Source organism: Somniosus microcephalus, chromosome 4, assembly GCF_052327205.1.
Source record: "Somniosus microcephalus isolate GS21.2 chromosome 4, FLI_Smic_1.0, whole genome shotgun sequence".
Lineage (NCBI taxonomy): Eukaryota > Metazoa > Chordata > Chondrichthyes > Squaliformes > Somniosidae > Somniosus > Somniosus microcephalus.
Genome location: NC_140990.1, coordinates 123,051,965 through 123,067,054, shown reverse-complemented (window position 1 = coordinate 123,067,054; position 15,090 = coordinate 123,051,965). Strand labels below are relative to the sequence as shown.

The following is a 15,090-nucleotide window of genomic DNA, read 5'->3' as shown; positions in this document are numbered from 1 at the left end:
GGATTCCAACCCTGGGATTGTACATGGGGATTCCAAACCTGGGACTTAACATGGGGATTCTAATCCTGGGACTGTACATGGGGATTCCAACCCTGGGATTGTACATGGGGATTCCAACCCTGGGACTGTACATGGGGATTCTAACCCTGGGACTGTACATGGGGATTCTAACCCTGGGAATTGTAGAAGTGCCTTACTTCTTAGCTCTGGGTAATGACTCAATACACACTTGGATTCGTCAGACGGACAGGCCTTTTATTTTACTTCACTTGCAAGGGGAATCAGCACCTCCACTCAAGGGGTGAGGCTACTATTCCAATGATACAGCGTAAGTGTTCCATATTTATACAGTGTAACAAACAAGTTTGATTGACATTCCTTTGTTCCTCTATCAGGATACATTTTAGATTAATCATCAGGTAGAAATAACATATTGACAGAAGGATCCTGGACACATAAGTCAACCGTTAATCTATAACAGGGCATGAATCGTGTAACCGGAGGTCCTCTTTAATCATATATATAGGGAGGCTAGCTTTGCTTTCGGTCACAAGTTATCAGGTCATTGGTACATCAAAGAAACTCATTATTTCACTTCTACATTCTCATTAGGTGGGCAGGCATCTGTTCCTGGCTGCAGTCCGAGTACTTACAATAGCTCTAGTTACACATCGACACTTGCCCAGTGTCAAGTCTGAAAACTTTTACCCAGCAAGCACTTGAAATTAACCCCTTATATCATGTAGATTTCCTCATTCCCCCCTTTTGTCCTTTCTAAGGACAATCTATTTCGCTAAGTTTAAAAAACTCTACATCAAAGGTCTCACCCTTAATATCCTCATATTCAGACATCATTGGTACTGGAGGAGTTGACGCTAATAAGGAAAGGACTTTTGTACACAATAATTTTAAACAACCAATCAATAAACTAATTAAAATTATTATCATCACAATTGCGATAAAAGCTTCCAAAATTTGCTTTCCCAATGCTCCTCCCCATCCTGAAATCCAATCCCACATGGACCATGGTTCAGGTTGACGTAGTTTCTCTACAGCCTCCTTTATGTGGTTTACCAGGTTGGTGATATTTTCTGAGCTATCTGGGGTATAGGTGCAACATTCGGTTTTTATGATTGCACATGTGCCCCCTTTTGCCAACAATTAGTCCAGAGCCATGCGGTTTTGTAAAGCAACAGTGCGCAAAGCCACCATTTCTGCGTTTATCATTGGCTATTTGTTCCAGCACTGCTGCCATGTTTATAGATTCTCTTGCCAGCTTCCCTGTTCCATACCAGGGAAATGCTATAGCAAAGAACCTTTCAGTTTCTGTAATGGCTCGTTTTACTCGTGTCCCAGGGTGGCTATCCAAAGATGAAATATGATGTATATAGGGCACTACATATCCCAAGTAACATGACCCAGTCCAATTTTGTGGTAACCAAGGGTATGCTCTATGCCCACAGATGAAATAGGTGTTATTATAGGCTTCAAATTTGTTCCATATCTGGTGCATCATTCCTATTCCGTGTTCTCCTTTCCAGATTTTTTTACTAGTCAAATTTTGTACTGTGGACAGGTTCCACCATCCCCAATAGGGCCATTCGACTGCGCCCGGTGGTTTAGTAGTAGTTTTAGTCAAAGTGTAGTTACATTTGCACTTACTCCATCTATCTTCTTCTACTATCTTATCCTGCCTAATCCTAAGACTCAGGGGTTGATACGGGGGTACCTGCATAGTGTGATCCTGAAGCTGAACCTTCATAGTCTCGTTATAGCATATAATATAAAAGAAATCACTGTTTAAAAGTACACATTCTTCTATGCATGGTTTGCCCTTCAGGGGATCTGATAAATCAATATGGCAGTTTCAATTATCGTTGACAAAGAGAACAGTCTTGTTAAAGTCCAAATCCAGTTCATCTTGGCAGTGTATTATCTTCGACTGATGCCTTCTTACAATGGGACGCGTGTATCCATGTTGGTCGCTCCTTTACTTTTACAGCGGTGTTTGTGGTCAGGAGTACTTGGAAGGGTCCCTCAAATCTGGGTTGAAGGCTATTCTTTCACTTGAAGATTTTTATATAGACGTTATCTCCTGGCTCGAAAGTATAGCACTTTCCTTCAGCGGGATCGACCTGGGCTTCCTTCACCTGTTGATGGAAACTAGAAATGCATTTGGTTAGTGCAATGCAATAACTCAACATATCTTCCTCCATTTTATGAATGTCCATTTGTTTAGCTGTTAAAGGTGCCGAAAAAGGCAATCTTTGTGGTCTTCCCATGACGATCTCGTGAGGCGACAATCCTGTAGTTCTGTTGGTAGCAGACCGCATTGTCATTAAAGCTATGGGTAACAAATCAACCCATTTAAGTCCAGTTTCTTTACACAGTTTTGCAAGCTTGTTTTTCAGCATCCCGTTATATCTTTCCACTAGTCCAGCCGACTGTGGATGATAACGGCAATGGAGGTGCTGGTTAATCTGTAAGGCTTTGCATAGTTCCTTAATCACTGTTCCCGTAAAATGGGACCCATTGTCACTTGACAGTTTTGCTGGTATCCCAAAGCGAGGTACAATGTCCTTCAATAAACATTTAGCAACAGTGGTAGCGTCATTCTTTCTGCAAGGAAAAGCTTCAATCCATCTTGAAAACATATCAATAATAACTAATACATATTTAAAGCTCATACATACAGGTAGTTCAATAAAATCCATTTGCAAGTGTACAAAAGGACCCATGGGGTTTGGATGGGATGCGGGCTGTACCTTCTTTATTTTTTTTTTTGCATTCATGTTCTGGCAGATAATACAATTTTCACAAATTTGTTTTGCCAATTTTGAGATTCCTGGTGCATACCAGGTCTTAAGGATATAGTCCGCCATCCCCCCTTTGCCCGCATGGGTGAATTTATGAACACATCGGGCAATTGGTGATAGTAATGATTTGGGTGCCACCATGCGGCCGTCATGATGAACCTATAAGCCGTCAGTGTTTTTTAAAACAATGATTAACAACCCATTCCTTTACTTCATCAGAACTGGCCCTATCTTGATGGGTCAGCACATCATCTAAGGACGGGGGCTGCGGTATCTCTGGCTTTTCCCTAACAGGGAAGGCTGAAACTTGTCGTTCAGTACTTGATATAGCTACTGACTTAGCAGCGCTATCTGCAGCAGCGTTTCCAAGCGCAACCTTGTCCAAATGCCCCGTGTGCGCTTGGCACTTAGTAATTGCAATCTGTTTACGTGCATTTTTAATCTGGGTTCCCGAGGAAGTCAGGTAACCGCGAATTTTCCAAATTTGTCATGCTCATGTCTGGTTATTTCTGAATAGTTCAATATCCATTGTCTACAATAGCCAGTCATTCCTAGAAAATGCTTCATTTCTCTTTTAGTTTTTGGCAACGATATGTTGCAAACGACCTTTATTCTATCCGGCGTTAACTCCCTGTTTTAACAATGATTCCATCACTGGCTCAATTCCTTTTTCTGCTTTCTCTGACAATGGATACTGTGACCTTTTGGGTAATGGTGCAGCTGGATTAATTGTAACTTTATAGGGCTGTGCAGTCTAATAGTTAGGAGGTATTTTAAATTAAAAAACGGCTGATAATCTTGTCCTGTTTTGTCATAGCAGGCCGTGCAGTGCAATTTTGGATTAACAACCCTAGTTTCAGGGATTCCTGGTATTGTTTTATGGAGCTTGTAATGAATCCCCACGCTCCTAACAGACTGACAAGTTTGGGACTCAAACTTGGGTCGGCAATTTCCCATGCGTAAAGAACAGGGTGTTTTATTTCTGTTACTGGGTACGCATATGCCTTATCTACTTGGATTTCTACCGTTACTCCTGATGGGGAGCAAATGATTGTAGCATTCATTTTGCACAGCAAGTCTCTTCCACATAAATTCATAGAGACATCTCCTGATAACAGAAAGGAGTGTTCTTCCTCAAATTCTTCTACTTTTACTGTGAGGGGAGTCAATTGATTCAAGCATTGTAGTATTCCAGCCAATCCAGCTATCGGGGTCTTTTTCCCATTAATAGGCATTCCTTCAGAATATCCTTTCCCTAACACCGAAAAGGTTGCTCCTGTATCTACTAAAAATGACATAGGTCTCCCAGCTATTTGCATTTTAATTTCAGGTTCGCTGCGTGAATTTAAAGAAACAACCGGCATTTGGTGGTCTGTGGCGCCTGGGGCTGCTGGTGTCAGTCAGTAATTCTGATCTCTATTTCTCCTAAATCCCTGTCCGTTTGTAGGGTAACCTCCTGACTGGTCCGAAAAAGGGTTATGGACAGTGAAATTAGGACCTTTATTCTCTAACGGAGGTCCATTATTGGAGGTTTGGTTCTGACAATTTTTCGCAGGGCATTGGTTTGCCCAATGTCCGGGTTGTCCGCAATTGTAACAATTACCAGATCGTCCATACCCTCTTACTCTACCACGTCTTCCTCTATATTCCCCTCTATTCATCCTTCTATAGTTACCTTGTTATCCTACCATAATAGAGGAGAAAGGTGTTTCTTCGGGGTAATTAATTTTTTTTTTCTGACTCAACAAACATAGAGGCAGTCTTTTTATCTGGCTGTTCTCTATTTCTCTCTTGTCCGTTAAACATTCCTCGAGGCAAGTAATTCTTTCTATGTTAAATGAACCATCTGAGGGAAAGGGTCTAGTCTTATTTACAGTCCATTTGGACCAATTTGGTAGGTGATCAATGGATGATTGACCACAGTTCTTTAACATAAAGGCTGCTGGCGTGCCTTTCTCGGGTGGCTTACTGGTGCTAGCACCCATTTTAGCAGCTTAAATGGTTCACTTAAAACAATCTAAACTCCCGTGACAATCCATGATCTGCGTTGTACGCCCCTACAGATCAGATTAATAAACTATACATACGTATAAAACTCGAGGGTTCTCAACCCTCGTGGAAGGTGTTTCTAACTGGGGAAAATACTGAATCCACAATAGCTTAGTGGATCATGTAAAAGACATCACTATTTTCTCAACCATACATTCCGCCGCGGGACTCACTTCCCCGGCTTGGGTCTTTTCCAACCCCTTCTGCAGTTTTTTTTTCAGCTTAAATATTTTAGTTAAAACATACAACAATTCCGTAACACTCTATGATCTGCGTGGGACGCCTCTACAGATCAGACATGACTAAACATTAATACATATAACAATAAACAATAAACAATACACTTGTTAAACAACAACCAAAGTGTTACTAAATCCCCAACCTATGCAGCCTTACTGGACAAAGCTGCAAAGTTGATTGATAATAACAAGTAGTTAAATACTCACTCTCATAAACATTAAACATTGACACTGTGTTTCAGACAACCGCCCACTCTTCTCTCTTTTTTTTACCCTATTCCCTTTAGCCAAATCTTTAGCAAAAAGGGCCTTCAATTTGTCCCAGCTAACTTCAAGCTCTTCTCTCCTTCTACCCTACTCCCTTTAGCCAAATCTTTAGCAAAAAGGGCCTTCAATTTGTCCCAGCTAACTTCAAGCTCTTCTCTCCTTCTACCCTACTCCCTTTAGCCAAATCTTTAGCAAAAAGGGCCTTCAATTTGTCCCAGCTAACTTCAAGCTGGAACCTTGCTAGTTCAATTTCCAGTAAATCGCTAGCTCCTTAGTTAATCAAATTCCTGACTTAACCTTCTCTCTCAGCAAGCTGGAACCTTGCTAGTTCAATTTCCAATAAATCGCTAGTTCCTTAGTTAATCAAATTCCTGACTTAACCTTCTCTCTCAGCAAGCTGGAACCTTGCTAGTTCAATTTCCAATAAATCGCTAGCTCCTTAGTTAATCAAATTCCTGACTTAACCTTCTCTCTCTGGTACCTTTATACAGTCCTTTTCTGCACGATCCTGTTCGCGGGGCGTCAGCGCCTCATGGCTGGTCCTCTGTTCCGTTTCTGAAAGGGAAGCAGTCACAACGGCAATTTAACCTCCGAACCTTGTGAGTCAATTACCCGATGGCAGTACTGTCCAATGGAATAAACAGACTGTGCGCAGCTATGCTTCTGGCAGGGAAAGTCCCAAAAATGTGGCAAAACACCACCTTCGGCCGATGGGATTTTCCCAACCGAGCAACGTACTCGGCGTCTGTTAACTCACCAATTGGTACAGCAAGCCATCTCGGTGGGACCTCCAAATTGTAGAAGTGCCTTACTTCTTAGCTCTGGGTAATGACTCAATACACACTTGGATTCGTCAGACGGACAGGCCTTTTATTTTACTTCACTTGCAAGGGGAATCAGCACCTCCACTCAAGGGGTGAGGCTACTATTCCAATGATACAGCGTAAGTGTTCCATATTTATACAGTGTAACAAACAAGTTTGATTGACATTCCTTTGTTCCTCTATCAGGATACATTTTAGATTAATCATCAGGTAGAAATAACATATTGACAGAAGGATCCTGGACACATAAGTCAACCGTTAATCTATAACAGGGCATGAATCGTGTAACCGGAGGTCCTCTTTAATCATATATATAGGGAGGCTAGCTTTGCTTTCGGTCACAAGTTATCAGGTCATTGGTACATCAAAGAAACTCATTATTTCACTTCTACATTCTCATTAGGTGGGCAGGCATCTGTTCCTGGCTGCAGTCCGAGTACTTACAATAGCTCTAGTTACACATCGACACTTGCCCAGTGTCAAGTCTGAAAACTTTTACCCAGCAAGCACTTGAAATTAACCCCTTATATCATGTAGATTTCCTCAGACTGTACATGGGGATTCCAACCCTGGGACAGTACATGGGGTGTCCTACCCTGGGACAGTACGTGGGGATTCCAACCCTGGGACTGTACGTGGGGATTCCAACCCTGGGACTGTACGTGGGGATTCCAACCCTGGGACTGTACATGGGGATTCCAACCCTGGGACTGTACATGGGGATACCATCCCTGGAACTGTACATGGGGATTCCAACCCTGGGACTGTACATGGGGATTCCATCCCTGGGACTGTACATGGGGATTCCATTCATGGGACTGTACATGGGGATTCCAAACACTGGGACTGTACATGGGGATTCCAACCCTGGGACTGTACATGGGGATTCCAACCCTGGGACTGTACATGGGGATTCCAACCCTGGGACTGTACGTGGGGATTCCAACCCTGGGACTGTACATGGGGATTCCAACCCTGGGACTGTACATGGGGATTCCAACCCTGGTGCTGTACATGGCAATTCTAACCCTGGGACTGGACATGGGGATTCCTACCCTGGGACTGTACATGGGGATTCCAACCCTGGGACTGCACATGGGGATTCCAACCCTGGGACTGCACATGGGGATACCAGCCCTGGGACTGTACATGGGGATTCCAACCCTCGGACTGTACATGGGGATTCCAACCCTGGGATTGTACATGGGGATTCCAACCCTGGGACTTAACATGGGGATTCTAATCCTGGGACTGTACATGGGGATTCCAACCCTGGGATTGTACATGGAGATTCCAGCCCTGGGACTGTACATGGGGATTCCAACCCTGGGACTGTACATGGGGATTCTAACCCTGGGACTGTACATGTGGATTCCAACCCTGGGACTCTACATGGGGATTCTAACCCTGGGACTGTACATGGGGATTCCAACCCTGGGACAGTACATGGGGTGTCCTACCCTGGGACAGTACGTGGGGATTCCAACCCTGGGACTGTACGTGGGGATTCCAACCCTGGGACTGTACATGGGGATACCATCCCTGGAACTGTACATGGGAATTCCAACCCTGGGACTGTACATGGCGATTCCATCCCTGGGACTGTACATGGGGATTCCATTCATGGGACTGTACATGGGGATTCCAAACACTGGGATTGTACATGGGGATTCCAACCCTGGGACTGTACATGGGGATTCTAACCCTGGGACTGTACATGGGGATTCCAACCCTGGGACTGTACATGGGGATTCCAACCCTGGGACTGTACATGGGGATTCCAACCCTGAGACTGTACATGGGGTTGCCAGCCCTGGGACTGTACATGGGGATTCCAAACCTGGGACTGTACATGGGGATTCCAACCCTGGGGCTGTACATGGGGATTCTAACCTTGGGACGGTACATGTGGATTCCAACCCTGGGACTGTACATGGGGATTCCAACTATGGGACTGTACATGGGGATTCCAACCCTGGAACTGTACATGGGGATTTTAACCCTGGGGCTGTACATGGGGATTCCAACCCTGGGACAGTACCTGGGGATTCTAACCCTGGGACTGTACATGGAGATTCTAATGCTGGGACTTTACAGGGGGATTCCAACCCTGGGGCTGTAGAGGGGGATTCCAACCCTGGGACTGTACATGGTAGACCTGTGAGAGGAGAGACAGGAGAGGCTGATTTATACCAAGCTCCAAGAGCGGGAGAGGTGGACTTGCGAGAGGAGAGGCAGGAGAGTCTGATTTGAACCGAGCTCTGAGAGCAGGGGAGGCGGACCTGCGAGAGGAGAGGCAGGAGAGGCTGATTTAAACCGAGCTCCGAGAGCGGGAGAGGCGGACCTACGAGAGGAGAGGTGGGAGAGGCTGATTTAAAGCGAGCTCTGAGAGCGGGAGAGGTGGACCTGCGAGAGGAGAGGTGGGAAAGGCTGATTTAAACCGAGCTCCGAGAGCGGGAGAGGCATACCTGTGAGAGGAGAGGTGGGAGAGGCTGATTTAAACCGAGCTCTGAGAGCGGGAGATGCGGACCTGTGAGAGGAGAGGCAGGAGAGGCTGATTTAAACTGAGCTCCGAGAGCGGGAGAGGTTGACCTGCGAGAGGAGATGCGGCAGAGGCTGATTTAAACTGAGCACCGAGAGTGGGAGAGGTGGACCTGTGAGAGGAGAGGTGGGAGAGGCTGATTTAAACCAAGCTCCGAGAGCGGGAGAGGCAGACCTGCGAGAGGAGAGACGGGAGAGGCTGATTTAAACCAAGCTCCGAGAGCGGGAGAGGCAGACCTGCGAGAGGAGAGGCGGGAGAGGCTGATTTAAACCGACCTCCGAGAGCGGGAGAGGCGGACCTGCGAGAGGAGAGGCGGGAGAGGCTGATTTAAACTGAGCTCTGAGAGTGGGAGAGGCGGCCCTGCGAGAGGAGAGGTGGGAGAGGCTGATTTAAACTGAGCTCCGAGAGCGGGAGAAGCGGACCTGCGAGAGGAGAGGTGGGAGAGGCTGATTTAAACCGAGCTCCAAGAGCGGGAGAGGCGGACCTGCGAGAGGAGAGAGAGAAGTAAAAAGTAATCGAAGTGTGACGTCAGCAGAAAGCAGGTAAGTGATTGGTTGGTGAGTATTTCTCTCTTTCTCGCTTTTTTCCTAACTTAAATTTTGTGGTTTATAGTTTCTAGGGTCTCTGTGGTGTAGCGGGGACTGCTGGTAAACAAGGGCCCTTGAGTATGTCATTTAATTATAGTGTAATTGGTGGGATTGATTTGAGTTAATTTAATTTGAATTAATTAAAGGGTAAGTCATGGCAGGACAGCTCAACACTGTGGTATGCTCCTCCTGCACTATGTGGGAAATCAGGGACACTTCCTGTGTCCCTGACGACCATGTGTGCAGGAAGTGTATCCAGCTGCAGCTACTGGCAGACTGCATTGCGGCGCTGGAGCTGCGAATGGATACATACTGGAGCAATAGCGATGCTGAGAACATCATGGATATCACGTTTAATGAGTTGGTCACACCACTGGTAAAGGCTGCACAGGCAGGAAGGGAATGGGTGACCGCCAGGTAGAGTAGTAGGTACAGGCAGGGAGTGCAGGGGTCCCCTGTGACCATCCCCCTCTCAAACAGATATACCGCTTTGGATATTGTTGGGGAGGACGGCTTATCGGGGGAAGGCAGCATCAGCCAACATCCTGGCACCATGGGTGGTTCTGCTGCACAGGACGGCAGGAAAAAGAGGGGTAGAGCGATAGTAATAGGGGATTCTATTGTAAGGGGAATAGATAGGCGTTTCTGTGGCCGCAAATGAGACTCCAGGATGGTATGTTCCCTCCCTGGTGCAAGGATCAAGGATGTCTCAGAGCGGCTGCAGAACATTTCGGAAGGGGAGGGTGAACAGCCAGTTGTCGTGATGCATATAGGTGCCAATGATATAGGTAAAAAACAGGATGAGGTCCTAAAAGCGGAATATAGGGAGTTAGGAGGTAAATTAAAGAATAGGACCTCAAAGGTAGTAATCTCAGGATTGCTACCAGTGCCACGTGCTAGTCAGAGTAGAAATAGAAGGATATTTCAGCTAAATACGTGGCTAGAGGAATGGTGCAAGGGGGAGGGATTCAAATTCCTGGGTCATTGGAACCAGATCTGGGGGAGGTGGGACCAGTACAAACTGGATGGTTTGCACCTGGGCAGGACTGGGACCAATGTCCTAGGGGGAGTGTTTGCTCGTGCTCTGGGGGAGGGTTTAAACTAAAATGGCAGGGGGTTGGGAACCTGAGCAGAGAGACAGAGGAAATGGAAACAAGGATAGAAGCAAAAGACAGGAAGGAGAAAAGCAAAGGTGGCAGTCAGAGAAATCAAGGGTTTAAATCAAACATGGCCACAGTAAATAATAATTCTGAAAGGTCTAAGAGTGTTAAAAAAACAAGCCTGAAGACTTTGTGTCTTAATGCAAGGAGCATTCGTAATAAGGTGGATGAATTAGCTGTGCAAATAGAGGTAAACGGATATATGATTGGGATTACAGAAACATGGCTCCAGGGTGACCAAGGCTGGGAACTCAGCATCCAGGGGTATTCAATATTCAGGAAAGACAGGCAAAAAGGAAAAGGAGGTGGGGAAGCATTGCTGGTTAAAGAGGGGATTAACACAATTGAAAGGAAGGATATTAGCTCTGATGATGTGGAATCTGTATGGGTAGAACTGAGAAATACCAAGGGGCAGAAAACGTTAGTGGGAGTGGTATATAGACCTCCAAACAGTAAGATGGAGGTTGGGGATGTAATTAAACGGGAGATTAGAGAAGCGTGCAATAAGGGCACAGCAGTTATCATGGGTGACTTTAATCTACATATAGATTGGGCTAACCAAATTAGTAACAATACTGTGGAGGAGGAATTCCTGGAGTGTATCCGGGATGGTTTCCTGGACCAATATGTCGAGGAACCAACTAGAGATCAGGCCATCTTAGACTGGGTATTATGTAATGAGAAAGGATTAATTAGCAATCTTGTTGTGCGAGGCCCCTTGGGGCGGAGCGATCATAATATGATAGAATTCTTCATTAAGATGGAGAGTGAAGTAGTTGACTCAGAGACTAGGGTCCTGAATTTAAATAAAGGAAACTACGATGATATGAGGCGCGAGTTGGGTAGGATTGATTGGGGAATGTTACTCAAAGGGTTGACGGTGGATAGGCAATGGCAAACATTCAAAGATCGCATGGATGAGCTACAGAATTTGTTCATCCCTGTTTGGCATAAAAATAAAACAAAGAAGGTGACTCAAGGGAAATTAGGGATAGCATAAGATCCAAGGAGAGGACATATAAATTGGCCAGAAAAAGCAGTAAGCCTGAGGATTGGGAGCAGTTTAGGATTCAGCAAAGGAGGACAAAGGGATTAATTAAGAGGGGGGAAATAGAACATAAAAAGTGACTGTAAAAGCTTTTATAGATATGTGAAGAGAAAAAGATTGGTGAAGTCAGGCATAGGTCCCTTGCAGTCAGAATCAGGGGAATTTATAATGGGGAACAAAGAAATGGCAGACCAATTAAATACATACTTTGGTTCTGTCTTCACAAACGAGGACACAAATAACCTCCCACAGATGTCGGGGAACATAGGGCCTAATGAGAGGGAGGAATTGAATGAAATCAGTATTTGTAGGGAAATGGTGTTATGGAAATTGACGGGATTGAAGGCCAATAAATCCCCAGGGCCTGATAATCTATAATCTACATCCTAGGGTACTTAAGGAAGTGGCCCTAGAAATAGTAGATGCATTGCTGGTCATCTTCCAAAATTCCATCGTCTCTGGAACAGTTCCCATGGATTGGAGGGTAGCTAATATTACCCCACTGTTCAAAAAAGGTGGTAGAGAGAAAACGGGGAATTACAGAGTGGTAAGCCTCATATCGGTAGTGGGGAAAATGCTAGAGTCCATTATAAAAGATGTAATAGCAGAGCACTTGGAAAACAGTGACAGGATCGGACAAAGTCAACATGGATTTACAAAAGGTAAATCGTGCTTGACTAATCTACTGGAACTTTTTGAGGATGTAACTGGTAGAATAGATAAGGGAGAACCAGTGGATGTGGTATTTTTGGACTTTCAGAAGGCTTTCGATAAGGTCCTGCATAAGAGATTATCGTGTAATTTTAAGGCACATGGGTTTGTGGGCAAGGTACTAACTTTGATAGAAGACTGGTTGGCAGACAGGAAGCAAGGAGTTGGACTAAACGGGTCTTTTTCCGAGTGGCAGGCAATGACTAGTGGGGTACCGCAGGGATCAGTCCTAGGACCCCAGCTATTCAAAATATATATTAATGATCTAGACGAGGGAACTAGATGTAATATCTCCCAGTTTGCAGACGACACAAAGCTGGGTGGGAGTGTGTGCTGTGAGGAGGATGCTGAGAAACTCCAGTATGATTTGGACAGGTTGGGTGATTGGGCAGATGCAGTATAATGTGGATAAATGCGAGGTTATCCACTTTGGTGGCAAAAACAGGAAGGCAGATTATTATCTGAACAGCAATAGATTAGGAGAAGGGGAAGTGCAACGAGACCTGGGCGTCCTTGTGCACCAGTCGCTGAAGGTAAGCATGCAGGTGCAGCAGGCGGTTAAGGCAGCAAATGTATCTGAAAAAATTGATTATTGTATTTGTACTGTTAATCTTAAAGCTGTATTTTTTACGGCTTAAATAAAAAGAAGGCAAATGGTATGTTGGCCTTCGTAGCGTGAGGGTTTGAGTACAGGTACAAGGATGTCTTGCTGCAGTTGTACAGGACCTTGGTGAGACCACACCTTGAGTATTGTGTGCAGTTTTTGGTCGCCTTATCTGAGGAAGGATGTTCTTGCCATGGAGGGAGCGCAGCGAAGATTCACCAGACTGATACCTGGGATGGCAGGAATGACGTATGAGGAGAGATTGGGTCGATTTGGCTTATACTCACTGGAGTTTAGAAGAATGAGCGGGGATCTCATTGAAACTTATAACATTCTAACAGCACTGGACAGACTTGATGCAGGAAGGATGTTCCCGATGGCAGGGGAGTCCAGAACCAGGGGTCGCAGTCTAAGGATAAGGGGTAAGCCATTTAGGACAGAGATGAGGAGGAATTTCTTCACCCAGAGAGTGGTGGACGTGTTGAATTCTCTACCACAGAAGGCAGTTGAGGCCAATTCATTAAATATATTCAAGTAGGAGTTAGATATATTTCTTAAGGCTAAAGGGATCACGGGATATGGGGAGAAGGCATGGACAGGGTACTGAGTTTGGATGATCAGCCATGATCTCATTAAATGGCGGAGCAGGCTCAAGGGGCCGAATGGCCTACTCCTGCTCCTATCTTCTATGTTTCTATGGGGATTCTAACCCTGGGACTGTACATGGGGATTCTAACTCTGGGACTGTACATGGGGATTCCAACCCTGGGACTGTACATGGGGATTCTAACCCTGGGACTGTACATGGGGATTCCAACCCTGTGACTGTACATGGGGATTCCAACCCTGGGACTGTACATGGGGATTCCAACCCTGTGACTGTACATGGGGATTCCAACCCTGTGACTGTACATGGGGATTCTAACCCTGGGACTGTACATGGGGATTCCAACCCTGGGACTGTACATGGGGATTCCAACCCTGGGACTGTACATGGGGATTCCAACCCTGGGACTGTACATAGGGATTCTAACTCTGGGACTGTACATGGGGATTCTAACCCTGGGACTGTACATGGGGATTCCAACCCTGGGACTGTACATGGGGATTCTAACTCTGGGACTGTACATGGGGATTCCAACCCTGGGACTGTACATGGGGATTCCAACCCTGGGACTGTACATGGGGATTCCAACCCTGGGACTGTACATGGGGATTCCAACCCTGGGACTGTACATGGGGATTCCAACTCTGGGACTGTACATGGGGATTCTAACCCTGGGACTGTACATGGGGATTCCATCCCTGGGACTGTACATGGGGATTCCATCCCTGGGACTGTACGTGGGGTTCTAACTCTGGGACTGTACATGGGGAATCCTATCCTGGGCCTGTACATGGGGGACCCAGCTCTGGGGCTCTTCTGTTACAATTGTGTGGGATATTAACCGTATGCACTGCTTTGACCAGCGCCTTCAGGAGAGATGGTGAGAAATCCGAAGTGTGGAGAGAGTGAATCAAATAACTGACTCGATGATTTATTCTCCCGGGCACTAGGACCCGGTTGGGAACAGACACTGAAGCCCCGCCCACTCTTTGTTGCAGACCGAAATGTCTGCGCATGCGCTTTGCTACTCACTGAATCAAGATGGCGGCCGTTATCCTGGGCCTGTGACCGGGAGAAGCCTCGAAGCTGCAAACGCGGGACCTTCGGATTATTATTCGGGGCTTGCGGCCTACAGCAGTTGTTTATGAAGCCTGCCCGCCCACCCGCCGGTCCATTACACCGCTCTATTCGGCCGCTTCTCACTGATTAACCACAGCTGCTCGGTAGCGCCCATTTCACCAATCATACACACCACGCATGCTCCGAACCCAGTCGGTTCCGCGCCTGCGCCTGCGCACTGGCCTCCTGTAGTCCGGGTGTGGCACATTCTCACCCGTGGTGAATGCTGGGTAAAATCCCCGCCATTGAAAGACCACATCAGTGAATAGAACAGTATTTACTGGGATTGCTTTGAGCACTGAACCATATTCATTCTGGCAGTTAGAGTGTGTTTCTGTTGATCTTAGTAACCCCTATACCTGGGCTGGAGATTCATATTCTGTATAAATATTGAATAAATCAGCTTCGTTTCAAACACACAGTGTAGTGAATATTTGATTTCTCCTTGATCAGAGGAGACTAATCTTCTGTTCTGTTACCGACTGTTCCATTTTTGGGCCCTTTCTTACTCTAACTT

The 15,090-nt window shown here is 45.9% G+C and overlaps 1 long non-coding RNA gene and 1 pseudogene across 1 annotated transcript; both read right to left on the bottom strand.

The window, feature by feature from the left end:
• The window catches only part of LOC147119731 (uncharacterized), a 178,073-nt pseudogene that overhangs the window by 2,292 nt on the left and 160,691 nt on the right, over positions 1-15,090 (bottom strand).
• On the bottom strand, positions 235-14,731 carry LOC147119733 (uncharacterized). The gene is made up of 3 exons (XR_015078072.1): positions 14,487-14,731; positions 5,853-5,926; positions 235-2,163 (listed from the first exon to the last, which is right to left on the bottom strand). It is a non-coding gene; the product is annotated as an uncharacterized LOC147119733 (long non-coding RNA).